This window comes from Eschrichtius robustus, chromosome 16, assembly GCF_028021215.1.
Source record: "Eschrichtius robustus isolate mEscRob2 chromosome 16, mEscRob2.pri, whole genome shotgun sequence".
In the NCBI taxonomy this organism is placed as follows: Eukaryota; Metazoa; Chordata; class Mammalia; order Artiodactyla; family Eschrichtiidae; genus Eschrichtius; species Eschrichtius robustus.
In genome coordinates this window covers 56206129-56233505 of record NC_090839.1, presented here as the reverse complement: position 1 = coordinate 56233505, position 27377 = coordinate 56206129, and the positions used below count along the sequence as shown (strand labels likewise).

Genomic DNA, 27377 nt, shown 5'->3' with positions numbered 1-27377 from the left:
TACCAGGGGTGACCCTGTCAGCCCCAAACCTAGCGCCGTGGGAAGCGCACAGCTGACAACACACCAGACAAACCACCAGGAGATTGTGCGGAGCACAGCTGCAACCGGAATACCCTCTTCATTTCATCACAAAAGAAAACCGTTTCAAAACGTCCTCCAAAGGGACAGCAAAACCACGTTTCCTACCTCAGCTTTGCTGGCAGCCAGGCTCGCCGAAACCTGCAAGTTAAAGAAAAAAAAAGACATTAGTATTGATTCAACAAGAAGGTAATTGGATTAATTGTCTTTTTAAAGGAATTGGCATCAATAATTTGTTACGACCCGAGGGGACAATGGGCGCGACACACACACACACAGACACACACACACAGAGGCACTCTTTCTTCTAGCAAGCACAGGAGCGAGATTTGTTTTTCCAGTCCTGTGTATAAGGTGAAGAGGATAATTAATATTTTCAACACATTATAACAATCTTGCCAGGAAAAAAAAAGGGGGAGGGCTGTGTGCAATGCCCATGCACTGTTAATGATTAAATGAACACTGAAAAAGCAAAGCCATTGAAGACATTGAGGGGTTTTTTTTTCCTCTTAAAGTTCCGCGTCAGTGTTCTGAGAAGGTAAAACTTCAAACTACAGCAACTACAGCCTTCAGTTTCCAAAATGCCTCAAAATACTGTGAACTAAAGAGTGGTGCCAGGCATTCTGCCAAGCTCTTTATGTCATCCCCAGAACGACTTTCATTAACCCATTTCATAGATGAGAATATTGGGCTTGGAAGAGTAGTTAAGTAATTTTTTCAAGCTCAGAAATTTATTCAGTAGAGGAAGTTAGATTTAAACACAAGATAAAGTCATATAGACTTTCAGGCTCCTACCCACACACAGCCCATTCTGTATTAAAGGATTTGATTTTGGAATAAAGGAATAAAGATTCCACCCACGATGTTCGTATATGCCTAGAAGAGATCTCCTATCTAGGGGCAGATAAGGTGTTTTTTTTTCCCTGATAACTCCAGGAACTCTCCGCCCTGCAACTTTCTACTTATACCTGAGGTTGACCAGCCATCCTCAGCCATTTCCTACCAGTTGGCTCTGAACTGAACTGTGTCCACCCCCACCGCAAATTCATGAAGCTCTAACCTCCAATGTGATGGTATTTGGAGGTGGGCCTTTGGGAGGTAATTAGGTTTAGATAAGGTCATGAGAGTAGGGCCCCCTGGACAGTATTAATGCCCTTATGAGACACCAACAAGTTTGCTTCCTGTCTCTCTCTCTCCACCTGCTTGCATGCAGGAAAGGCCATATGAGGACACACCAAGAAGACAGCCACCTGAAACCCAAGGAGAAGGCTCTCACCAGGCACCAACCCTGCTGGCTCCTTGATGGTGGACTCCCAGCCTCCAGACTGTGAGAAACAAACTCCTGTTGTTTAATCCACCCAGTCTATAGTGTTTTGTTATGGTAACCAAGCTTACTAAGACAAGCAGATACCAGCTCACAGCTGTGAATCCAACGAAGGGCTTAAGAATGCATGGGTTCCTGAGTTAGATGAACAGCCCCCGTAGCTCACACTGGCCCAGCCCCCAGCACTCCCTCCCCCATGCTCACCCCCAAGGTATCAGACCAGCCCTCACTGAAGCCATCAGCCCCAGAAGTAGCTCAGGCAATGCCTGCTGCCCAATGGGCAGCTTTCACGCATCATTAGCCTCCTAAACGGGAGGCTTCAGACTGACCTCAGCCAAGAGGATGTATTAGCTGTGGCCTGTGGCTTAGCAAGGCATATCCCAGGGCCAGCCCTGGAGAAACTTCCAAGGTGTGATGAATGTCAGAGCCCAGGTCCTCCCCTCCCCTCCCTTCCCTCTGTCCTTTCAGAGCTGGGGCTGGGAGAGCAGCTGATTCCAAAGCAAGTGCCCACAGCCATAAAGCACAAGTGCAGAAGATCCCTTGCTACATAACCTCGTGTGTGTGTGTGTGTGTGTGTGTGTGTGTGTGTGTGTGTGTGTGTGTGTGTGTGTGTGTGTGTGTGTGTGTGTTTGTATTCACCAACATTTCCCTGCTGTAAACCAGTAGGAATTTGTGAGGGAGAAGCATGCTATTTAACAGCTACAGGTCTCCAGCAGCACATGGGCGACACCATTCTCAGCTGCCCTCTCTAATTTCCTCCACTTCAGAATCTTTGTCTGTGTCTCCCAACTTGTGAATTTTGGGTCACACGGCCCCTTTCATTCCTCCCTATTAGGCAAGCCCACTTCTTGCATCTACCTTAGATAAACACACACCAACATAAAGAGGCATAGACATGGCTGATTACTGAAGCATTGTTCAGGATAACAAGACATTTCTAAAACATTTAAGTGTCCACAGATAAAAGAATGGCTAAAATACAGGGTTTGAACACTCTAATGCCTCCAGGGGCCAAGCAAGTAATAAAAGTATATAAAGTGAACTACCTGCCAGACAATAGGGAATGGTGAGGTCTGTGGGGAAATGTGAGATGCCTACTTTAAAGCCATTTGCATTCAATTTGTAAAGGCAAAATATGGTTCCAGCCAAACACAACACACATGTAGTCTGGATGTGGCTGCTAGGCTGCCAGTTTACCATCCTCTAAGCCAAATCAACTATGATCCAGCCATATTATATAATATTATGCTGCTGCTAGAATAAATGGGGTGAATCCTAACGTTCTGACATGAAAAACTCAACAGTACATACTGTTGTTTTTTTTAAAGCATGACATTTATTTACTTATTTATTTATGGCAGCATTGGGTCTTTGTTGCTGCGCGCGGGCTTTCTCTAGTTGCGGAGAGTGGGGGCTACTCTTCGTTGCAGTGCACAGGCTTCTCATTGTGGTGGCTTCCCTTTGTTGTGGAGCACAGGCTCTAGGTGCACGGGCTTCAGTAGTTGTGGCTCACAAGCTCAGTAGTTGTGGCGCACAGGCTTAGTTGCTCTGTGGCATGTGGGATCCTCCAGAGCAGGGTTTGAACCTGTATCCCCTGCATTGGCAGGCGGATTCCTAACCACTGTGCCGCTAAGGAAGTCCCTACATACTGTTACTGGACAAGAAAAGATGGAGAACAGCACACATATGATATGATACCAATATTCTAAAAAAATAACTAAAGTATGTATATATTATATATTCCTGTAACCGGGCAGGACTTTAGCCCCTCTCTGAAGTACCTAGATAACAGTATCTGATGCCCGTTCCTGAGTTGTTTTACAGATGCTAAAACCCCCACCAAATAGAAGAAGTTAACTAGTTAATGACGGTGAGCACGTAGTCTCCAGACCTACTGGAGCCTGAGGATTGATAATGTTAACCCGTATGACACCACACTGTTACTTCATCATCAACCAATCAGAGAATTGTGCAGGAGTTGATCACATACCCTGTGACTCCCCTTCATCACCTGGCCTTTAAAAATGTCTCCCTGGAAGCCAACAGGGAGTTTGGGTCTTTTGAGAACTAGCTGGACTCCTTGCTTGGCGCCTGCAATAACCACTGCACTTTCCTTCACCACAACCTGGTGTCAGTAGATTGGCCTGACTGCACGTGGGCAAGCGGACCCAAATTTGTATTGGTAACATTCCTCCTTCCACACTTACTCGCCCACCACACACACACACAGATGTATGTCTGAAAAATGTCTGGGAGGAGGACTTTCCTGGTGGTGCAGTGGTTAAGAATCCACTTGCCAATGCATGGGACATGGGTTCAATCCCTGGTCCAGGAAGATCCCACATGCCGTGGAGCAACTAAGCCCACGTGCCGCAACTACTGAGCCTGTGCTTTAGAGCCCATGAGCCACAACTACTAAGCCCACATGCCACAACTACTGAAGCCCATGTGCCTATAGCCCATGGCCCACAATAAGAGAAGCCACCGCCATGAGAAGCCATGCACCACAACGAAGAGTAGACCCTGCTCACCACAACTAGAGAAAGCCCATGTGCAGCAATGAAGACCCAACGCAGCCAAAAATTTTAAAAAAAAATTTTTTTTACCCTCTGGGAGGATACAAATCGAACCACCAAAAGTTTTACCTCTGAGGAGGAATTTGGAACGTGACTGGGACCTGATGGTTTGAGGAAAGTCATGGGGAACATTCTCTTTTTCTAAATTGTTTGAAATTTTTTCACTGAGAATGCATCCATGTAGTATTTGTCTAGTTAAACATAAATTTAAAATATGATAAAACTAAAGCTTTACAGTTCCTCAAGGTTAATAAGAGACTTTATAGAAATGCTGGCTTGTCTCACTGAAGAGAGGACTAAAAACAGCTCTCTCACCCATTCATATATCTGATGACACAGAGTAGAAGGTGGGTCATATGGTGATGCAATCGGGAGTGGTGGGGCTTGTGGCCAATTGGAGATAAACCACAGTTCATTTGATTTAAAATTCTATGTATTAGATAAATCTATGAAAAGCAAATGTTGACATTTACTAGAATCCTCTATACACTGCATTCAGTGTCGATTTTATAGTCATAATTATGTTAGATTCACTCCAACACAGGTAGCTCAGGGTTATTCAGGAACACGGCACCACAGACCTCAGGGCCTGTCTGTCATCCACTGTGGCATGTTCAGCAGATAGAGAACTGTGGAGGCCAGCTGGGGAGGGAGTGAGGGCTCTTTAAGGGCTGCGGGTGCCAGACTGAGGCGTTTGGCTTTTATGTTGTCAGCCGCAGCCACCATCAGAGGGTTCCCAGCGTGGGGGCTGATATGATTAGAGCCATGTTTGAGGTGGGCCATTCTGTGGACCAGCACAGGGCACAGAAGGGATGCAGGAAACTCCCGGCAGGACACTCCTTAGAGCTTTGTTCCAGCGATTTCCCATCCTTTTAATCATTTCCCTTCCTCTCCTTCACTTTCTCTGCCTGTGTTTGAAATTGCAAAGGCCGACATTAAGGGTTTCCTCCTTGCTTGTGCCAGGAACTTGATGTACGTGATCCTTTCAATCCTCTCCTCAACCCTAGGAGCTGGTTCTCATGCCATTTTTTCAGATGGGGAAACTGGGGTTGGGATGCTAAGTTCCTTTCCTACAGTTGGGGCTGTCAGAGGCAGAGTTTGCACCCAGGTCATACTCCAAAACTGCCCTCAAAAACCTTGCAGGGATTTTTCCCATGGAGATATGGATTCTTCCTGGGACTTCCCACACATTAATAGGTATGAGAACGGAGTTAATGGATAGATGGGTGATCACGGCTCAGGAACACCCACCTGGTCTTCCTCTGCACCTGTGTCTGAGACACCCATCTCCATCCGGGGTTCTGATGCTCCATGCTATTCAATCATCTGTGCTGAATGTGTTGGCTACCACTCTACCACTTCTGCAGTGGTAGTGGGAGACAGGTCCCTTTTGGTTGCTGGGATAGAAACCACTCAAAAAAGCTTAAGAACACAAAAGAATTTATTAGCCCATTCGACTGATAGAGTTCATTTTAAATGGATCCAGATAAGGATCAATGAGGTTAAATTACTTCTCTGGCAAGTGGCAGAGCAAGAAACAGAACCCAGGTCTCTATGACTGGAGACTTTGCTCTGCAGTACTCCCACGCACAAATCCAGGGACTCAGTGATTGTGTGCTTTTCCCTGTCTAGACTCTAACCCATCCCAGTCTCACTGAATGACCTATATTCTCTGCCTCCTGCTCCCTCTCTCCCCTTCCTTCCTGCAGGAATCACCATGAGGTCCCCATGGCTGTGCTGAACATGCCACACTGGCCTGCCAGGTAGGAAGAGAGAATCATCACATCCCTCCTCAAACACTACCCTGTTGGGCCTTCAGATTTGTCTCCCATCAGCAAAGGACACCACCGTTCACACCAAACAGTGAACCCTTTATCTGTGAAGTCAAGTGTCACCTAAACAGGCCTTCCGGGCCAGTGAGGATATTATTCATGCACCAGCAGTTTGGTGATTTCTTCTACTCACAGTCACTCAAATAAAAATGTATCCCTGTGCCCTGTCATCTACTAAGTCTGCCAGGCTGCCAGGTGTCCTTGGCTTTGATGGAACTATTTTATGGAAAGTTCTGACCTAGAACAACACCAACATGAAGGTTCTCTTTTTCCACCAATTATCCCTCAATCTAGTGTCCTTTTTCAGTTCTGTAAGGACATCTCAGGGAAACCCAGAGCTTCCCAGTCACCCTCAGGCATGAGAAGCCCAGTCTAGCTCAGTGCAAAACTTCCATCTCATGTCCAATTTCATGTTCATCTCCCCCAGTCCCCCAACTGTTCTGGCCAGGCTTTGGCCAGAGGGATTAATTGGGGAGAATGAATGGTCTTCTCCTTCTTGCCCTCTTCTCCCTTTGGTTTTCTGGTTTTAACAGCTCTGTCACTGGGTCTGAGCAGACCAATTAGAGAGAAAGGGCACATTCCTCTCCACTTGAGCATGCAACAAACAAAATCATCTGCTATCAATGCTGATTATCAGGCAATTCAATGGTCATAGGTGCCTTCTGTACAGATGTCCAAATGCTGGCACCTTTGCGGGGCACAGGTAGATTAGGGGCAGCCCTGTGGGTGCAGGCCTCCTGTAATTGGCAGGGACACCAAAGCTACAGTAACAAATAGAACCAAATAAATAATGGCTTGACACATGGATAGTCATCTCTTGCTCACATAGCAGTTCTAGGTGGGAGAACGCATTAGAGGCCAGCTCTCCTCCACACAATCATTCAGGGACCCAGGCTGAAAAAGGCCCTGCCATCTTTAATATGTGGCTTCAGGTCACCATGACCAGAAAGCCAGAAGAGGGAGAATACATGGAGGAACACGAGTGGGTGGTCTTTATGGACCAGACCCAGGAGTGTCATGCATCGTTTCAGTTCACATCCTGTTGGCCAGAGCTCAGTCACAGGGCCACACACAATGGCAAGGGGTTTGGACATGTAGTCAAGCTGTATATCAGAGAGGAGAAGATAGTTTTGGAGAGCAGAGCTAGCAGGCCTGGCCACACCTCCTCACTGCAGCACTGCCTTGCCAGAGATCCCTCTACACGGTTCCCTAATAGAAAACTCACCTCCACCTGACCTCCCCCAACATCTCCGAGTGATGGAATTCTGGCAGCTAACACAGTCTCCTGTCGCTGAGGTCCCCTCACCTTGCAGCTGGTCCTCTGGGGGACACCAGCCACATGGCTCAAACCCAGATCTTCTGTGGTATCCCCTGGACCCACAGGAAATTAACAAGTCCTTTTGCAAGAGCAGAGATTGAAGCTGTCCCTTCCTCCATGCCCTCTCTCTCCTGTTTTCTTCTCCTCCTGCTCGAATAAGCAGAAAGGGGTGATAAGAAGCTACACCAGCAGACCGAGTCCTCTTCTTGCTGGCATCCCAGGTTCTACGAGAGATCCCTTTGGAGCTCAGCTTGACTTCAGGTTGGCACTGGTAACTCCTCTCTCCCCTGAATCCTCTCTGATCTTCTGCTTATTTATCTAGTCAGTACTGATAACAGCAGAGGTGGCTTGTCCCCCCTCAAGGAGATCTGAGGAGGTGGCTGAACCCATTGTGTCTGACCCTCTTTCAAGTGTAAGAGACGCTCAGCATTCCTCTGCCTTCACTTGGGGTCCTAACGATCTGTTCTGGGATAACGGGAAATGTCTTAGTCACCTTGACCAAAGCACCCTGCAAAGGGTTGTGAATGTGTCACCAAATTGGGTCAAGTCTTTCCTTGAACGGATTGAATCTCTGGGTTGTTTTCACTGGTGTAAACAGAACACCTTAAAGTGCTATCATCAAAGGGTGGTGACGCAGCATGGAGCGTGTGGAACAAGACAAATGGGGCTCCTGCCACCCCACGGCTGGGCGGGCTTTGAGAGGGTCACTTCCCTGACCTGAAAGAGCTGATTTCTCTCTCTACTGCGCATAGGGAAACCCTTCCCCACGGTGGTGCAGATTCTGTGCTGTGTCATGAATAGTAAGCACCAGCGTCTCCAGCGTCTACCTGCCATGTTTCACCCCCGGACGACGCCAGGGATTCTAAGCAAGTTGTGCAGCTGAGTCTTGCAAACCCGCCCCTCCCTCTCTCTAGGTGTGCCATGCTGGGCATGTGCGGTGACTGAAATCAGCCACACATTCTCTGGCACTTCTCCCGTCAAGAGATGGGGTATATGTTCCCAACCCTTGAATCTGGGCAGGCTCTGAAACTGCCCTGACCAGGGGATGACGGCAGAAGGGAGGTTGTGCCAGTTCTGGTCCAGCCTTAAAAGACTGGCCACTTCCACTGCTGCCTGGGGGGCCTCTCTGGGTGCCCTCAGCTGCGCATCAGAGGTCTGACTACCCTGAGACCGCCATGCTGGGGCAGCCACTTTGAGGCATTTTGACCGACGGTACCCGCTGAGCCCAAACCTCCAGCCACCCTGGCCAATGTGCCAGCCACCTCGGACCCTCCAGGCAGTACATCTGCCAGCGGAACACCACCAAGAGACCTCAGTCAAACCATGCCCAGCACGCCCTGCCCAGATTCCTGACCCACAAAATCTTGAGCTATAATGAATGGTTGCTATTTTGAGCCATTAAGTTTCAGGGTACTTTGCTAACAGCAGTAGATGATCACAACAAAAGGTACGTATCCTCTCTAAGCCTGTAATTTCATACTTACAAAGGAGAAAGTATGTTTTTACAAGACTGTTCTAAGAATTAAGCAAAAAATCTATGTTTAAAGTGCTTGACACAGTCCCTGGCACACAGCAAGCTGTTTTATCTCACAAGCATGTGTGCTGTTCTTTGTGCATTTCCACATGCAACAGTCTTTTATATATATATATATATATATATATATATATATATATATATATATATATATATACATTTATTTATTTTATTTATTTACTTTTGGCTGCTTTGGTTCTTTGTTGCTGTGCGCGGCTTTCCCTAGTTGCAGCGAGGGGGGGTTACTCTTCGTTGCGGTGTGCGGGCTTCTCACTGTGGTGGCTTCTCTTGTGTAGCAAGGGCTCTAGGAGTGCGGGCTTCAGTAGTTGTGGCACACGGGCTCAGTAGTTGTGGCTCGCGGGCTCCAGAGTGCAGGCTCAGTAGTTGTGGTGCACGGGCTTAGTTGCTCCGCGGCATGTGGGATCTGCCTGGACCAGGGATCGAACTCGTGTCCCCTGCATTGGCAGGTAGATTCTTAACCACTGTGCCACCAGGGAAGCCCGCACGTGCAATAGTCTTGATTTACTGTCAAGTGATGATTCTCAGAGCACTCAATTTGATTTCCAGATGGTAAAACGTATATGGATTGCTCTGGACTCAGAAATACCTGGGCTTTATAAATCCTTGTGCTGCCATCTACAAGCTGTGCGCATGACCAAGAGAGAGCTACCTCACCTCTCTGAGCCTCAGTTTCCCCATTTGGAAAACAGATACAAAAATCTATCTCGCTGCCTTTTTGGCATAGATTCCATGGGAATGCCTGGCCTAGAGTTGGAGATTGAGAATGAATAACCGTAGTTTCGGTTAGTTAGGTGTCGTAACTGTTATAGTAGCAGCAGTCGTAACACTGATGTTTTGAGCTCCACTGCATTTAATGGAGCAGCCTGTGAACAGACCCCCTAAAGGGGTATTTCTGAAAGCAGGCAGCTTCCCCTCTCCTCACCATCTCTCTCCTCTACTCTAGCCCAGGACTTGGTTCCAGCCGCGGAGCTGCCAGAACTCAGCCCAGATTTTTAAATGTGAGTGTAAAAAAGGAAAGAGCCCATTCACAGATGATATTCAACATCCCCTCCCTCCCCAAGCCAAATTCCGTAGGCTCCAGAATGTCCAATGAATAAACGGCTCTTAAAATTCTTCTAGAAAATGCACGTTTTCTCTTAATAATGCTCACTGTCAGAAATGAAATATTTACATGCACTTGCTTCAAAATGCTGGCAGCTTGTAACCTAAGAACAGTTTTACTTGTGGTGCTGAACAACTACCTTAGGTCCATCTTGTAGATAATTTTGAGAGGACCAAGAAGATGCAGGGTAGAAAGAGCTGCAGCAGGGAGACTGAGCCGGGAGGGAGGGGCTGACGAATCCCTGCCCTTGGTTTGCCCTTGAAGTTGGTGTATAAGGAAGGTTAAAGTAGTTCCAGCACTGGGCTGATGGGTGTCTGAGCTGTGATGGGCCCATCAGTCACCCTGACGCGTGCTGGCAAACACTGAGAGATTGTAAACATTATCTGAAGCTTAATTAGGAGGCCTGACAGGAGGCTGGGTGGGCGTGAGGAGGGAGCACTGAGGCTCCCTGTGCCCTGCCCCCACCCCACCCTGCATCCTGGAATCTTTCGGAAAAGTTGCCGCCATTCACGTCTCCTTCCAAAGAGCTCCTCGTTGCTTTTTTGAGGCCAGGCTGCAAGTTTTAAAAAGGCTCCTAAAATGGTTCTGTTTTCAAATTTAGCTCAGCAATCTGGAAATGCAGTTAAAGATCTTTAAAAAACCCCCTTCTCTTTGAACCAGTAACTCTGCTCCTGGGAATCATTCCTAAGGACGAATTGGAAATACATCAAAAGTTTGTGGCACAAAATAATGCTTTGTAACGTTTTTGTAACGGAAAAAACAATTGGAAACAACCTAGCTGTTCAACAATTGGGGATTGCGTCAGGGAGCTGAATCATCCCCTTTTCAGGGACCACTATATGACTACAAAAGTGACGGTCCAGCAAAGTTTGAAATAACATGGGAAAATGCTCATATATGAAGAAAAAAAACCCAGAACATAAATGACATAAATATTGTACTACATGATCTCAGTTATGTTAAAACATGAATAGAAGAAACATGGGAAGGAAATGACAAAAAATATATTAACAGTGTTTTTTGGGGGGAGGTAAAACTGGATATTTCATTTTCTTCTTTCTCTTTTCTGTATTTTCCAAGTTTTCACTACTAAACAAGTGTACAGAAAGTTATTCTTTAGACACCATCTAGTTCCTGCCAGTCTTTTCAAATATTCTACCCGTTTTCCTAACTATATCTTCCCCAGAGATTGGTGATTCTAGAGCAAAGCTGGGCTGTGTGACTCCAGATGGCACAAAACAGAGAGACAAGAAACCTAACATGATGAGTTTTGTGTACTTCGTGAGTAAGGCACTGTGCTGGGACTTTGGTTACATTCCCTCATTCAATCCTCAAAGCCTGCTGGGTAGGTGCTATTATCACCATCTTATCAATGTTGTGGGAACTAAGAGTCAGAATAAGTTAGGAAAATTTCCAGGCAATAGAGCAGTTGAGTCAGCGTGGGAATGTAAGCTCAGGTTGGGCTGACTCCAAATCCCCTTCCCTTCCCTCCTTCATTTCAGTCCCAGATGGCGAGCAGCCCCGGTGGTGCCCTAGCGGTCACAGCCCTTCCTTCCAAAGCCCTTGTGGTAATATGTCAATTGCTATGGAAACATCCCTGGATGCCCCAGCAACCCCCGCCATCTCATTTCTTCCAGTGCCTGGAATTCCATAACTGGAGATGCTTTCCTTTAGGTTAGAAAGCTGCCATAACCCTTGTGGTAATACGTCAATTGCTATGGAAACATCCCTGGATGCCCCAGCAACCCCCGCCATCTCATTTCTTCCAGTGCCTGGAATTCCATAACTGGAGATGCTTTCCTTTAGGTTAGAAAGCTGCCATAACCCTTGTGGTAATATGTAAATTGCTATGGAAACATCCCTGGATGCCCCAGCAACCCCCGCCATCTCATTTCTTCCAGTGCCTGGAATTCCATAACTGGAGGTGCTTTCCTTTAGGTTAGAAAGCTGCCATAACCCTTGTGTCTATGTGTCATCTCTGAAAATGTGTATCCTGCTGGGAGAGGTAACAGGGCGGGTGGAGGTTGGGGAACGCACCCTGACCTGGGGTGTCCTCATGCTGGGGAGAGGGATGCAGAGCACAATTTATAATGGGGGGTGGGGGGGGACATTTACCATTGGGGGTTGCCCAGCAGCTCATCCCTTTTCTTAAAAACATCTCAATCTCTATTCCAAGAAATTGCCTCTCCCCAATCCTGCATAGTCTCAGTGAGGGAATGAAGTGGCCCCTTTTCCCACTTCAGACATTGAAAGGGCAGAGCCAGTGATTCTTAACGTTGGCTGCACTTCAGGGTCACAGGGAGTTTGACAAGAGGCAACTGCCCAGGATGCAGCCCCGGGCATTCTAGGTTCATTGATATGGGGAGGGGACTAGACATCGGTACTCACTGAAGCTATCCAGGTGGCAGTGATGAGCAGATAGGGTTGAGGACCGCTGGACCAGATGCCTCTTCTCAATATCCCCAGGTCAGCAGGGGGTACACATAACAAAGCACTGGCCCCTCTCTCCTGAGATCTCAAGCCCTTGAGTCAGTGACGTGAGGGCAGAAACAAATGGCTGGGGTGCTTTTATCCCATGGATGGTGGGGTTCTGCCAGGACCAGGTCTGCTAGGAGGATATTCCTGCTTCCCAGAGCTGCAGGGCCAGTTTAGCTCTGGCCTCTTTCCAAGCTGGTTCTCCCACCTTCCTACAGATTCTGAGAGCCCCATTCCAACAGATTCCCTTTTGTTGAACCCAGGAGCAGTAGAATGTGGTCACGAGGACCAGAAGGCAACATAAGAGGACCACACAGAGGCAGGCAGGAGAGTTCCAGGACCACTAGACCCTCCTGCTCATAAATGGTAGAAGTGACTAACCACCCTCCAAAGATTCATGCTCCCTCTTCCCTCATATGAAGTCACCACTAGGAGATGGCTGCCCAGCCGGAGGCTACATTTCCCAGGCTCCCGTGAGTGTAGACAGTGCCATGTGACTAGTTCTCACCAATGGGATGTGACCGATAGTGATGTAAGTCACTTCCAGGCCAAGGAGCTTACGAGGCAGGTATGCCTCTCTTTCTCCAAGCACTTCTGAATACATTTCTGAATATTTCCCCAGGCATTTCTAAATGTTTCTGGGGTCCTCTGAGGACTGAGAGGAGGGGAGTGCTGCAAGGGGAAGAAGTCTGGATCCTGTAATCACCCTGTGGAGGGCTGGCAGGCCACAAGGGACACCTGCATTGGACTGCTATGGAAGCAAAAAATAAACTTTATTGTGTTAAAGGACTGTAACTGGGGTTGCTTTTTAACAGGGGCTGGTGTTATCCTCACGAATACGTTCTGTTACTACTGGTGATGATGATGAGGATACTAACAGTAATATTGATACCTATAGCTAATGTTTGGGTTTTTTTTTCTTTTCCATTATGGTTTATTACAGGATATTGAATATAGTTCCCTGTGTTATACAATAGTATCTTGTGGTTTATCCATTCTGTGTATAATAGGTTGCATCTCCTAATCCCAAACTCCCAATCCATCCTTTCCCGGCCTCCCGTCCCCCTTGGCAACCACAAGTCTGTTCTCTATGTCTGTTGTTTGGGTATTTATAGTATGCCAGGCTCTTTGCTAAGGGTCTCACCTGTAGTAAGTCGGTGGTTCTCAACCAGAGACTAATTTCTGCCCAGAGGACAGGTGGCAATGTCTGAAGACTTGTTTGGTTGTCATACTGAGGATAGGGGGTTACTGTTCTCTAGGGTGGGTGGAGGCCAGAGACTCTGCTAAACACCCTACAAGCACAGGACAGACCCCCACAACCAAGACTTATCTGGCCCCAAATGGTACGAGTGTTAGAGCCAGAAAACCCTGTAGAAGCTCATCAAATACTAATCGCCCTCAATTGCATACCATTATTATCCCCATTTTAAAGACACAGAAACAAAGGCCAAGAAAGCGTATGCTAGGTAACACAGCCGGTCAGCTTCAAACCTGAATTTGAAACCCAACAGCCTCAGCCAGATGCCATCTTGCCTCTCTACTGCCTGACCCCCAGGACTTTGCATCTCTGCTCTCTATTGAGCTGGACTAATCCCAGACTGCTGGTCTCCCTTTTCTGAGGGCTCATTCGAACCGTCACCACCATCTCCCAAAGGGAGGACCTTGTTGCTACAGTTAAGGACGTCATCCTCAAGGGAAATCACCAAGGCAGGCTCTGTGTGGTCAGGCACAGCTAGACGGTAAATGATTCAATTAGCTGGTCAGGCCTGGGGTCTGACTCAGGCTGAAATGGGATGCTGCCTGCTAAACCCATGGAAGCAAGGGGCAGGGCCGGCTGCACCCCAGGCCAGAGGTCTAGCATATACCCCAGGTTTTACTCCTGTCATCCACCTTTGGGAAATTTAACTGTGCAATCCCTTGACTTTCTATAATCCCTCCAGCTATTCCCAGGCACTTCCCACGCCTGGCTGGGAGATCAGAGCTTCCCAACTCCAGGACACAAAACCCAACCTGGGGCTGAAATGGAGAGTCTGCGGCTCCATCTCTCACCCTGGGGTGCCCACTTCCTCCATGAGTTTTCCCCAATCAGCTCACACCACCTCATCACTGCCTTCTCTCTCCACGTAAGAGGTGACTCTGACATCTGCAGTCACCTTTGCTAGGGCAGGTCTTATCCATAAACATATAATTCCATTACAGTGTGATAAGTGCTATAACCGAGGTGTCCACAGTGAAGTCTCCTGGATCCAGAGAGAATAAGGGCAGAGAATAAGGAAGACAGAAAGGGTCCTCAGAAGGAGGTGGCAGAGAGCTAGGTCTTGGAGGATGGGTAGAAGTGCTCTGAGAAGGGAAAGGTGGTACTTGACCCAGATCCCTTTTATCAATCCAGTGCATCACACCCCCAGCTGCTGTGAGTGTTGGCTACCAACACTTCTTCTGGAGAATCACACCTTATCCAAAGATGCCAGAGAGGGGAAGCCCTGACCCCTCCCTGCTCAGGGGCAGCCTGCAGCCGGTGACCGACTGATACAATGGTATAAACATACATTTCGCTTGCTCCAAGGTGTTAAAACTGTGTGGTGCGACTCACACCCCAGAACTCCCTGTGGGATCAGGCTGAGGCTTGACTTCAGCCAAACCACATCTTTGCTGAGTGCCTCACCCTGCTGCCATTGCTTTTTTTTTTTTTTTTTTGGAATTTTAGAATTTTATTTATTTTTTTATACAGCAGGTTCTTATTAGTTATCCATTTTATACATATTAGTGTATATATGTCAGTCCCAATCTCCCATTGCTTCTTGATAGGTTCCTCCTCAGAGCACTCCTTCAATACTCATTATTTGCACAAGAATCACATCTCAGCTCTGCCTCTAGAGAACTTGACCCAAGGCCAGGAGGGAGGGCATTTTAGGTTGTTGGGACGATACGGACAAAGGTTTGAAGGCAAGTGCTCATGCGATTTTGGAAGGTCAGGAAGCTTTTTATGCAATATTATTAATAATAATAAAAAAGTTAACATTTACTAAGGATTACCCTGTAGGCTGCAAAAACAAAACAAAACTCTGTTCTCGGTATTTTTAAACATCATCTCAATCCTCATCGCAACTCTTCGATGCAGATTCTTATTGTTCCCAATTTTAAAAATAGTTTGTCCGATGTGAGGTAATTAGCCACAAGGGGTACGGCTAATAAGTGGCAGAGGGAGATTTGACTTCAGGTGGGTCTGAGTACAGAGTCTCTGCTCTGCAGACGTGATGTTCCAAGTCTTCAGAAAGTCTCAACACCTGGGCAAGACACTCCGCCTCCTTCACTCATCAATCCGCCCAGCAACGGAGAGTTCCTTTAAAACACCCACACACAGGACACCACGCTTGTGGTTTCTCTGTCACCTTTGAATGCACATGTTCAATGACTCCTTTTAAAAGGACACAGTATTTACGGAGCCCAGATGAAAAGGACAGCATGAAGGAATGCTCAGAACATTTGCTCGCACAGAGATGACATAATTTATGTTCCGCCACCACCATCTTTGCTCTCCCTGCTGCAATCTCGAAATGGAGGAGAAACTTGGTAATTGCTTCAGCGGGGCTGGGCCTGCTGTTGTCCGTTTGCTTTTCTTATTGCCTTGCCCTGCCTGGTGACCCCTGAGTATTTCATCTTCTTTGGCAGGGCTGGCAGGTTCTAGGACACCCCTGGCAGAGTGGAAAACGCCTTGGAAAACACACAGAGGGAAACTGAGGAGGGCGTGTTGGGGCAGGAGGGCCAGGCTTGGGGAAACGTCCGCAGGCAAAATGCTGGGCTAGCACCTCTGCCGTCTGTGGGCGTTTGGAGGTGAGAGGCAGAGCACCCACGGAGCGCGAGGGAAAAGCAGCTCGTTTCAGGTGAAGCAATGACCTATAGCACTGACCTGGACGGACACGGGGCTCCCTCCTGCTTGCTGCAGAACACACTTCAGAATCATAATGATAACTATCCGGAGAAGTATTGTCATAATAGATTCTGGCATGACAGTCCAGGAGTATTGGGATGACTTCTGAGGCTAAGTCCACAAGCGAAGGGTGCAGAAGGGAGGAATGCAGAGGGCCTGGGAACAGGGAAGTGGCTGGGGTGCACCCTGCACAGGGAAGCTGCGGTCAACAGGCAGGAGAAGGTTCCAGGCGGCTAGTGCAGGACGACACACCCAATGTTATTCTCTAGCTGGGCTGCACACCTGCTGTCCCAGCCTCTGAAAACTCAGCTTTCCTCACCTTCTCTCCCAGGCTGAGCTGTCTTCCTGCCTGGTGACTCAAATCTGAACTCACACCTGGTCTAAGGTCCACGGGAGGTGGTAAGTGAAGAAGATGAAAGGTCAGGCGTTGGAGTCTCCTGCCCAAGCTCAGTCTCAGCCCTGCCCTTCCATCCCTGTGTGAGCTGGGGCAAGTCTCTTAACCTCTCTGTGCCTCAGTTTCCTCATCTGTTAAATGGGGACCATATAGGTTTCTTTAAGGAGTAAATTGGTAGCGCCCATAAAGCATTTAGAACAGTTCTTGGTGCAGAGTAAAGAGGCAACAAGTGTTGTCTGCTATGATTATGCACAATTACTGTTACTGTTCTCCTGCGGCCGCCACTGCTGCTACTTTGTTAGAGAACCTAGTACAGTGCTTAGTATACAGGCTACTAGCAGTTGGTGTTTTATGTTCATTTCTTCTCCCTCCTTTCTCTAAATAACTCCAAAGAATGGAGTTACTGGTTCAAAGGACATGGAATTGCATGTGGACCCATGTGTTCTGAATACACACCACAACGTCCGCACCATCTGCTTTCTGGCAGGTGCTTTCCAGCACTGACTCTTCCCTCGACTCCACTCCAACCAGCCCCTCCAGAGATATCTCAGATCCGCTCGCTTTTCTCCATCCCCCATGCTTAGTCCAAGCATCATCCTCTCTTGTCTGGATAAGAGGGATAAGACCACTTAACCAGTTAATTGAAAGCCCCATCCTCTCTCGGCCACTGGGACTGCAGAGCCATTGAGAGCCCAGGTTCCCAGCCTGCGTTCAGAGTAAACAGGATTACCTGGGGGGGCGGGAACTGGTGGAGACAGAAGGTGTTTCAAAACTTAATCAAAACTTAATTAGAAAAAGAAACAAGCCAAAGGACAAACACCTGCCAGCAGATGCTGTGCAAAGGCAAACAAGTCTGAGATACAATGTTGCGTTTGAGTTCTGAGAATAATCCCGCTGGGCTACACTGGGAGTAGCTGCAAATGCTTCCAGGGGAACAAAAAGCCTCTGTGTCTACTTCTCGGGAACAAGTGACAGTGCGGCTCCAAGCTCCAAAGACACGGGAGGAGGGGGCTCTGCCTAGGATCACACAAGGGCTGCAGGGAAGCTGCGCGTCGGAGAGATGCTAATAAATAATCACTGGAGCACACACCGGCCGGTGCCTCAGAGTGAGGAGGGGGCGGAGTGCACGAGAGAAGAGGCCTCCCGAGGCGGCCGGAGCCCGGCCTCGCCCGCCCCCCACCCCTGCCTTCCAGGCAGGACTGGCGGTGATGGCTGTTCCCAGGGCCATCGGTACCTCACTCACATCCCCTCGCCATTCCCGAGCCGAGGTCTTCCTAATGCAGCTCCTGTCGGCCTCTCTTGGCGGCTCCTCTGACCACAGGAGTGTGCTTCCTCGTGCACACAGCACGCTGGAAGGGTGTCGGCACTGTGGCCCTGGGAGCAACCCTCAACTAGGGACAGCCTGCATGTCCCTAGGTGGACGGCTCAGACGCGGCCCACTGCACTGCCCAGGGGTCCCACTGGGGCTGAGCTCCAGTTGCACACGTGGTGACCTGCTCCGTCACGCACCTACATTGGCCTCCCCATCACCCTCTCTCCCTTTTCCCTTCTCCGACTGCTTCTTGGGACCACTCCCCAAATAAGCCACTTGCATGCAAAGCTTTACCTCGGGGTCTGCTTCTAGGAATTCAACCAAAGACAAGGATGTTGGTGGCGGGCAGACAGGACTGAGGCTAATGACTTGGCTGAGTGAGGGGCGCTGTGCACAAACCTGTCCCAAAGTCAACAAGATCCCCATGGGGGCTCAGGTGGCCTCAAGACTCCTGTTTGGATCAAGCACCTGGTGACTTGTCACCGCCATTACCCATATCTATGTCACCCCCGAAGTCAGGGACCTCCTCCGTGCAGGAAGCTAACCTTGGAAATACCAGTTAAACGTTACTTTATCTCTCACCCCCGAGAGACTCCAATGAACTCTGCCCTCTTCTTCCTGACAGGAGACCAGAGACCCAAGGGTTCTTACCTGAGGTTCCTGTTCCCCTAGCCTCGCACGCTGTGGTCTCTCGAACCTGGAGCTCCTGCCCTGCGCCCACCCCAACTTATTCTAATGAACTCTTGCTTCTTCCAACTCAATCAGCAACAGGTGCTCCAGGAAGCATTCTCTGCCCCTGCTACCAACTCCAACAGCAACCAACGCTTTCCTATCGCCACAACAGAGATTCTTGCACAAGACTAAAATATTGGTTAATCCACAGTCCCAAACTAGACCAGTCTCTTAACCTGAAAACTTCAAGTTTACGGGCTTTTGGTGGTTCCTGACCCAGAATCACATTTGTATGTGTGTGTGCTTCTGGGGAGGAGACCCATTGCTTTTATCTAATTATCAAGAGGCTTTCTGACCCCAGAAAATATCACAGCCATTGCACCAGACTATGAGCTCCTCACGGACCCGGTAACACCTTACTTAGTCTCTTATCCCAGAGTGCACTCCAGTGCCAACTATCAAAGGCACTTAGCTGGCGACACTATCGGCTAATGTAGTTTGAAAGTTTATTCTGACCAAAAACCCTATGGGTCTTGATTTGTTTGACCCCCATGACAACCCTAAGTGGTGGCTGCCATCTCTATTCATCGGACATGGGACAAGAAGCTGTGACAGAAGAGCTGGCCCCGGGCCCCACAGCTGGAAGGCTTGGTATGGGACGCGAAGGCAGGTAAGTCAGGCTCCTAGCACCAGCTAGCTTTACTGAAAATACCAAGAAAGGACAAGCTGATGAATGAACAAACATCACGCAACTCCTAACCACGTTATCCCACCAGCTTTTAGGCAGCACCGTGACATACCTTGAACAAAACCTCCGCCTTCGGTAAGACTCCAAAATGTCCACCAATGTCCACGTCATTTTTCCTTACAAACAGCAGTGGAGCTCCTGTAACCTGGAAATGGATGTCTCTCCTGTAACATCTGCAAATGTGTTTTAATCCTTCGGGGCAGGCAGCATCTCTTCTTCGATCTGTTCAATTTTTTGTTGTTGATTTTTTACAAACTGAGGACCAGAAGGTTACATGGCTTGCCTGACGCCGTGCAGTGAGTTAGCTGCAAAGCTGGAAGTGGAATCCAGGTCTCGCCTGTTCCCAGTTAAGTGCCCTTCCCCCTTCTCCCAGTGGCTGCATCTCTGCCAAGATGATGCTAATATGCTTTCCTCCTGAGAGTCATGTGTTTCTTAGTCCACGAGGTTCCGTGAACCCATCACGAAATTCGATTTCATTTGCCTAATGACTCCCAGAGAATCACCTGGCCCTCACACAGCCATCGTGGGATTCCCTGGTCCAGGCTCTAAGAGGCTCCCAGGTCTACGCGCCCCCCTGGAGGCTGTCATATCTCTCCTTCTTGGGATCTGCAGGCCCTGGCTAAGGGGATAGAGACAGACTGACTGTCCGGGCTGCTCTGTGTGGCCTGGGCCCCCCTAATGCACTAATTGATTTATTGGCTAATGAGACAGTTTGTGTGCACCGCTGGGCTATTTGCAAAAGCATTCCCTTTCCACCACTGCTCTCAAGGAAATTCCCAGTCCCCAGTGAAGCAGGCAGAGGGACTCTCTGGAGTCCCTTCAGGGACCAAGTAGTTCATCATGTAAGGACTGTGAAGTAGGACATTGCTGGCCCCCTGGATGTCCTCTGGCTCTGCAGCCTGGGTGCCCCATGCCACCTGCCTGAGCCTCCAATGCCCCACCTACCTGTCCAGTGGGGGACAGAAGATCTCCTCACTAGGTTACTGTGAGGAATGTGTGAAAAAGCGCCAAATAAATATTTGTTGAATTATAAGAGACACAGATAAGAGAGCACATCAAATATGCTTAAAAGAAGTTTCTCTCCCTTCCGTAACTCTTGCTCCATTATTCTTTCGATCATGTGTGTCAAGAACGGGAAGGTTGGGACTTCCCTGGTGGCCCAGAGATTTTGCCTTCCAATGCAGGGGGTGCGGGTTTGACCCCTGGTCCGGGAGCTAAAAATCACACATGCCTCTCAGCCAAAACACCAAAAAAAACATAAAACAGAAGCAATATTGTAACAAATTCAATAAAGACTTTAAAAAAAAGGTCTACATCAAAAAAAAAGAACAGGAAGGTAGCAGGAGCTGAGCATGGGGGTGTCCCCTTTCTCTCTCTCCCGTTCCCCCTGCTTCATCACAGACGCTATTAGTGAGCATTTGTCATGAGCACATGCCTGCTGTGCCTCTTCTCACCAAATTCTTCCCTCTCTGCCCTCAAACGATGGCAGGTGTCTCCCGTTTCATAGACTGCAGTCCCAAGAACGCTCAGCAAAGATGGAAATGCGCTACACCTGAGCTGCCCAATACAGCAAACGCCGGCCACTGGCTGCTGAACTGTGCCTTGTGCAACCGAGGAACTGGGTGTTTTGTTGAATTTTAATCACTTTACATGTAACTAGCCACAGGTGAAAGTGGCCACCAAGTTGGATAGCAGAGTTACAGATGGGGGTGAAAAAGAAAAACAAACTGAAGTTTGGAGAAGTTCGGCAACGGCCCAAGGTCGTAAACCTGGAGGAAGGTGGAGGTCAGAGCTGCATCCACCATCACCAGTTTCCCGAGGGCATCTCCTAAACCAAACGGTCAGGCTGGCCGTGGACTTAGACACACGAGCCGAGATCTGAAACTCAAGACAGTCTGGGAGAGAAATATTTCCAGGGCTGGGGAATTGGCCCAGAAGGAGAAGGAAATGAATATTCAAAGCAGATAATGGTTGTGGAAATGCTTTGTAAACTACAAGTGCTGTCTCCCCCTTGGCACTGATTCCATGGCAAAGCTTTCCTGTCCCTCTCCATATCCTGCTGCTCTGTTAATCCTTAATTAAAGCTTAAGGGATTTGGGAATACAGGCCTCTGAAATTTGGACTAAACCCTCCATGTTATTGAAAAGGAAAAAAGGAAAAAAAAAAAAGAAGAAGAAGTATCTTGGAAAATTAGCTTTTCTTTCCTTAAACGCTTTTTGGGTGTCATTACAAACCAAGTGCCAGGCTAATATACCTTGTGTTGCGAATGCCTCGCAATTCCTGCTAATTGAATTAAACCCAATTCTCTGCAAATAAACTCTTGGTTGTTCTTAATGGCAAATAAGGAACAGAGCTGTTTCTTTTTGGAACGGGTCTAATTACCAGCATCTCCATGTGTAAGGCAAGCCGCCTTTGTGTCAGCTCCTGACAATGACGTCTCTGTTAAGACCAAAGTTGCAGCGTGCCCTTGGAAACGTCTCCCTTTTTTTTACTCCACTTCAAAATGTTTAATAATGACTAATCTACTTTCTAAGATGGCAGAGAAAGCACAAGAGGACAGAAGTCCCCCTTTTAAAAAAAATTCAGCACAAATACTTCGAAACTGACACACTGCTCATTTCCCTCCCTTTCTTTTTCCCTTGGACACAGCACACATTTTGAAGTTGCCAATGAGTGAAGGAACCTGTGCCTCCGGAGCTGCACGCATGCCCAAGGTGAACGGAGGAATCCGATGTCAGGGAGGGAGATGGATTCCGTGGGGCTCGTGTGGCCCAACACCTTTATCAATAATGCAATGCCAATTACTTTGGAGACCAGCCTTGACTCTTGCGGGATGAGAAACTTTATTCCAGGGCTCTGCGAACAGCATATATAATCAGCCACACCAACTAGATTTTAAAATGCAGTACACATCATTGCTTACTGGCAATTCTGCCCTGATGTGTGGGTGGAGGTTCCAAGTCTGAGATTTCCGAGTAAGGTGGATGAAACTTTCACACGGATGGCAACTGTCCTTTGTGTACACTTCGGGCTTCCGGGTGGGTGATGGCTGGCTCTCTGAATTGCTAAGCTCTCATCCTAGGAAGAGCCTCAGACTCTCAACCCTTTGCTGCAGCAGAACAAACCAACTCTAGATCAGCTGGGTAGCCCAGAATTGGGTTCCCACATTGCACCCTCCAAAGTCTCTCGTTTACCTCCTTCAGTGCCCAAACACCTCATTCTTTGAAGATGTTATGTTCGCCTCCCTAGGAAAGCTCTCCTGATCTCCTCTGACGGCACAACTCTTAAATTCAGCTTCTGGAACCCAATGCAGACTCCCCTGTCAGAGCTTGCTACTTGCTTCTGTTTGCTCCTGTTGCATTCTTCTCTCCCATCTGTGCCTGAGGCAACATGGCAGAGTGGACGCTTGGACTCTGATTGAGGTTTGGATCTTAGTTCTGTCACTTACAGCTGCGTAGCTTGCTGCAAGGTATTCTACCTCTCAGAACCTCTCTTTTGTCACCCACAGAATAGGGATGTTAATGGTACCTTGCTTCAAGGAATGGCTTGGGTATGATGTGTTATAAATAATAATGGGGATAAAGTGACTAGTACATAGTAGATGCTCAGTAAATGGAATCCCACCGTGTTCTTATTATCAGACTGACCCTCTGTATTTTCTTTACTTGCTTAGATGTCTACTTCCCCCACTGGGCAATCAATTCTTTGAAGGAAAAGCACGGGCCTCATTAATTTCTGTATCTAAGTCTCCCCGGCACCTAGCACAGAGCCAGGCATGCGCTTGGTTTGGAAAACATTTGCTTAATAAATTAATGAATAAATGCCTGCATATTTATTCACAATGAATGAAAAATGAATGAATACCTGCAACAAACGTTTAGGAAGGGAAATTAATCAGTGCCTAGCGTATAGGAGGTGCTTAATAAGCGAATGAATGAAATAAACGAATAAATGAAGGAACACCTACATCCAAACATTCAGGGATTTAAATGAAAATCAAATGGAAGGGCTTTGTGATTTCCCACAGAGAGAACCAATTCCCCCCAAACCCTCCTGCCAGAAGCAGCTCACATCAGCTCACAGCAGAACAACGATGTTAAATTATTGCTTAACTACTTCTCATATGATGATCTCCTGCATCTCGCCAGGAAAATCATCGCCATTCTCTCAGTGCTGGGAACAGCTGCAGTTCACACGTTTGGGCCGCCTTTTCAACACGATTCCCTCTAACAAGTCTGAACTTGATTTCAGTGGCTCCCTTTCCTTTTCTCTCTGAAGAGCTCCCTCCAGGAGCCTGACATGCAAAGTCCATGGTTCTGGGAAGAGATTTACCATCTCCCAACCTGACCTGAAGGAACAGAGAAAGAGGAAGGTGGGGCCTGGCTGTGACCCTTCCCAGAGAAAAGACACAGCGGTGTTTTATTTCAAATCATACCTGGGACTCTGGACTTTGAGCAGAGGCGGCCGAGGGAATGAGCGGTGAGCGGTGTATTTAAAGCAGACACATCTGTTGCTGCCTCTTTTTGTCTGTCAGTAGAAGGACGCTCTTGATCCTGGCTGAAATGACAACTGGGCTGCACCAGACCTGGTTGGTGGTGGGCAGGGAACCAGGTCCCTGAGGCTGTGTGAGTAAGGTTGCCCCCTAAAATACAGGACACCCACTTATATTTGAAATTCAGATAAACAGTGAACAAAGGTTTTTTTTCTTTTTTTTTAAATAAATTTGTTTATTTATTTATTTTTGGCTGCTCTGGGTCTTCGTTGCCGCATGGGGACTTTCTTTAGTTGCAGTGAGCGGGGGCTACTCTTCCTTGCGGTACATGGGCTTCTCATTGTGGTGGCTTCTTGTTGCGGAGAACGGGCTCTAGGCATGCGGGCTTCACTAGTTGTGGCACACGGGCTCAGTAGTTGTGGCTCACGGGCTCTAGAGTGCAGGCTCAGTAGCTGTGGCGCAAGAGCTTAGTTGCTCTGCGGCACGTGGGATCTTCCTGGACCAGGGCTCAAACCCGTGTCCCCTGCACTGGCAGGCGGATTTTTAACCACTGCGCCACCAGCGAAGTCCCAAAGGTTTTTCAATAATGTAAGTATGTCCCTCATACTGTATGGGACATACTTATGCTTAACAAATATTTATTGTTTCTCTGCAATTCCAAGGTAACTGGGCATCGTGCATTTTTACTTGCTACATCTGGCAACCTTTTGTGGGAGGGGCAAGGTGAGGAAACCATTCTCTCAGATCCTTCCCTCCTCTCTGGAAAAGGATACCATGGAGAAATGGGTGGATTATTCAGAGTCTGAAGCTACTTGAGCAGAAGTATGATGCTGTGGTTAAGAGGACAGCCTCTAGGTCCAGCTCTGTGGGTTTAAATTGTGGCTCTGCTGCTTCTCAGCCGTTGAATCTGGGATTGGTGGTGTAATGGTACCTATTTTATACAGTGCGTGGGATGGTGAAGTGGAATCATCTATGTAAAGTGCTGGATGCAATGCTTGGAAATCACTCAACCCGTGTCATTATGTACCATAGTTATTACAGGGGTCTTTGCAAATCAACTAGGGAGCACTTGCTAACCTGCCTGAACAGTGACCTGCAGTACAAGGCAATTTCCTTCATTCCCTAACCCACGGGCCGCCAACTCCCATTGCTGTCTGTTTTTGTAAATAAAGTTTTATTGGAACACAGCTGAGGCAGGAGATAGATAGGCCCCAGGCTGAGCAGCTGGAACTTGTCCCCTGCGGACAGATACTCCAAGATAAAGATAATCACAGGAGCAAGGAGGAGCTGAGTCCTGCTTGGATACAAGATAAAGAGGCCAAGTATTTCTCATTCTTGAGGTCAAGGAGAGCTCCCTGACTGCACATGCGCAGAAAGGCTCCTCAGGGGTCAAAAAAGGGAGGGGGTGCCACCCCAAAATAGGTGGTGTCAACCTCCCCATAGGCCTCTGTGCTGGAATCCATCTTGCTCAGAGACGTGCACACACACAAGGGAGGACCCTGAGTTAAACCAAATATGGACCCAGAGCCAGGCAAACCAAGATGATTGGTCAGAGGAAACCCGGAAGAATTGCCCCGTGCAAGTGATTTAAACTTCCATGAAGGTGCGACTCTTTCTCTGTGCCCGCCCACGTGTGTCTATCCACACGTACGCTTTTTCCTCCTAGTAAACACTTTACTTGTTTCACTACTTTCCGTCTCTTTGTTGAAATTCATTTCTCCAAAGCAGACAAGCCAGGACGTTGTCACTAGCCACTGGCCCTCGTGGTCTAGTGGTGAGGATTCAGCGCTCTCACTGCCACGGCCTGGCTTCAATCTCTGGTTGGGGAACTGAGATCCTGCTTCAAGCCGCCACAGGCCGAGGCCACCTGAGATCACAGCCACACTCATTCCTTTACATATTGTCTGTGGCAGCTTTCATGTTACAAGGGCAGGGTTGCGTAGTTGCCGTAGAGATTGTGTGGCTCTAAAAGCCTAAAATATTTATTAGTTGGCCCAAGACAAAGTTTGCCGATCCCTGATCTAACCACTTGTTTCCTATTGTTGCTACAACACATTACTGCAAACTCAGTGGCTTAAACAATGCGAATTTATTCTCTTCCAGTTCTGGAGGTCAGGTGTCGGAAATCAGTCTCTCTGGGCAACAGTCAGGGTGTTGGCATGGTTGTGCTCATGCTGGAGGCTCGAGAGGAGAATCCTTTTCGTTGCCTTTTCCAGCTCCTAGAGGCCACTGTCTGCATTCCCTGGCTTGTGGCCCCTTCCTCCATCTTCAAGGTACAACATTCCAGTCTCTGCTCCCATCACCATGTCACCTTCTCCCCAGCTCCTCCCACCTTCCCCTTATAAGGACCCTTGTGATTGCACTGGGCTCACCTCGATAATCTAGGATAATCCCCCACCTCAAGATCCTTAACCTAATCACATCTGCGCAGTCCCTTTCTCCATGTAAGGTAACATTCACAGGTTCTGGGGACATGGACATATTTGGAGGCGTAATTATTCAAACTATCACACCAAGGGGTCACAGAGAAGGCAGATGCCAGGCCACCACCCTAACCCGTTCTCATCCCAGCCCTGCACCTGGGAATGAAGAATGAACCCCTGTAAACCTGCAGAGTGTGACTGGGCTTGGGGTCCCCTCTGGGCTCTCACGTCTGGCAGGTGAGAGGTTCTGGGCTGGGGAGCAGGAGGAGGGGGAAGCACCTACAGGAAAGGGAAGGTGTCCAGACCATCCTCCACGCATGGAGCCTTCTGCTTCCTTCCCCCTCTTTCAAGTGCTTCTGACCCAGGTGAAGGCAACGCTTTCTAACAGACACACACTCTCAACAGGCCTCACCTACTGGGGAGGTGTCCCCTGCAGCCTCCTTGAGAAGCAGCGGCCAGCATGAGGAACGCTCTCGAGGGCAGGAAGCTCGCTCTCCCACAACGGCAAGGAGCGTGGAAGAGACCAGGACGTTTAGGAGCAAGAGAGGCACCGTGACGCGTTTGCAGGAAGCCCTCTGACAGCCCAAGCTCTCTCTCAGGGCAGCCCTGAGAGGCGCTCCTCCAGGTTTTGCCAGCGTGTTTCCCAGGATGCGGAACTCACTGCCTCCCCAGGTAGGTGGCCCTGTCCTCATTGGAGCCCACCTGCTGTTACAGGGTTCATTCCCTCTGCTGTGCCCACACGGGCCTCCAGGTAACTTTGACCACGGGCCCCACTTCTAACTAACCTAAGTTTCCATCCCTTTGTCATCACCTCACATATGTGAAGCCCAGATTCTCATCCCAGGAGTTCCTTCCTCCATCCAAGAGCTCTGTGTTTATGTAAAAACTGACAGCACAGGGGGAGCTGTGTTCTAGGTGAACCCAAGGCACAGAAGAGAGAGGTACAAAGCCAAGTCACCCTCAGGCCAGCCGGCGGGCGGCAGCTTCCTCCTCAGCAGAGCGGAGCATCCCCTGGGGCCCCAGTCTCGTCCCCTGCATTGTCAGGCACCAGGGAGAGGTGCCGCCTCTCTGGGAACGGCTTTGTTCTTCCAGACTCTTTAGAAAAGCTGTCTGATTCACTGCTGTGCAGATGTACTGCCTCTGGTTCA

At 48.5% G+C, this 27377-nt stretch overlaps 1 protein-coding gene across 1 annotated transcript in view; it reads right to left on the bottom strand.

Moving 5' to 3' along the window:
- The window catches only part of RBFOX1 (RNA binding fox-1 homolog 1), a 1862366-nt gene that overhangs the window by 1616102 nt on the left and 218887 nt on the right, over positions 1-27377 (bottom strand). Inside the window, exon 2 of the mRNA XM_068565272.1 lies at positions 187-219. The gene's annotated coding sequence lies outside the window, so the exon portion shown is untranslated. The remainder of the gene's footprint in view (positions 1-186; positions 220-27377) is intronic.